We start from the raw sequence: 1,545 nt of genomic DNA on the forward strand, positions 1-1,545 counted from the left end.
ATGAAAGAGGGAGCTCTTCTTAATATTTTGACACCAAAATCATGTCGATACACCTTACCGACTGCGAGTAGAGCCACCCACGCTTTAACTTGACAGACTGTAGTCCAAGCTTGATCCGGAATGTTGACGACACTTTTGTTATCTGGCGACATGGACTAGATGAACTAAATAAGTTTTTCGATGTCATCAATCGATTACATCCTAATATCCAATTCACCATGGAAATTAAACAAAACAAAAAATTGCGTTTCTTGGACGTACTAGTTTACAAAAGATCTGATAATACATTAGGACATAAAAGTTACACAAAACCCACCCAAAAAAACAGATACCTACATGACTTCTGCCATCACCATCCATCTCAAAAACAATCAGTCATAAACTTCCTTGTATACAGAGCTATCTCCATAACAGATAAAGATAACTTTCAAAAGAAATTACAGAACGTTAAAATAAACCCTGATACAGAACAATTACACAATTGAAAAAATTGTTAAAGCAATAAGAAAATACATCCAAAAAGCACGTCAACACAACCTACTAAAGAAAGAAAGAGAAAAACTACCACCGTCCTACCCTACATCGAAGGTTTCACAGAACAAATCGAAAGAATTCTCAACAACCACAACCTACAAACCATATTTAAACCACCTGCGAAAGCAGGACAACTTTTAAACAACCCTGAAGACAAAAAGTCATCTCTTAGTGATCTAGGGGTATATAAAATCACTTGTTCCTGTGGAAAAGTCTATATTAGAGATACCAGGAGACCGATGAGCCAACCTATATAGGAACATAAGAGTAAAGTTAGGCTAAAACATTTCACGCAATCAGCACTAGCTGCACATCATATCGAAACAAGACAGAACATTTTATTTGTCAGAACAACTTTCATCGCAAGAACACACAATATTTTCCCAAGAAAACATGGAGAAGTAATCCGAATCTTAAAACACCCTAATAACATCAATAGGGACAACGGTTATAATACCAATGAGATTTGGCTTTTTGTCCTCCCAGATTTAAAATAAAAAAGACTTGATTGGCAAATCAGGTGCAACCAGTCTCCATGGTGCGAGCGACGCTCTGAAAAAGTGAACTGCAATGCTCACGAAACGGCGGCAAAATTCGTAGTTTTGTACACGATTGAAACTCGAAGTATCTTTTTTATCATAATGAATCAACTTGAAGGCATTAAATCTATTATCTTTAACTTATGTTTTTCTATGAAACTTAGGCGATTTCAACAATGTTCACGTTATTGACGAGCACAAAAAACGCCAAATGAAAAAGGTGGTAATTTTTTCGTCATACTTGTTTATTTATAAAAAAATCTTAAGCCTATTTTAAAAATTAGGCTCGACAGCTCTCTTAGAAATCTTATCAGCTTTTTTTCCATTTTTGTTGTCCAAATCGGTCAATATTTGTGGACTTTACGTTATTTTGAAACAAAAAACACCACTGTGCTCCGCGGAGCTGAAACGCCAGCGCCATGTGTGTACTGGAGTACGCAACGCTCATCCTTATACAAAAATTGCAAACCCA

The sequence above is a fragment of the Belonocnema kinseyi genome, chromosome 1, assembly GCF_010883055.1.
Source record: "Belonocnema kinseyi isolate 2016_QV_RU_SX_M_011 chromosome 1, B_treatae_v1, whole genome shotgun sequence".
NCBI lineage: Eukaryota > Metazoa > Arthropoda > Insecta > Hymenoptera > Cynipidae > Belonocnema > Belonocnema kinseyi.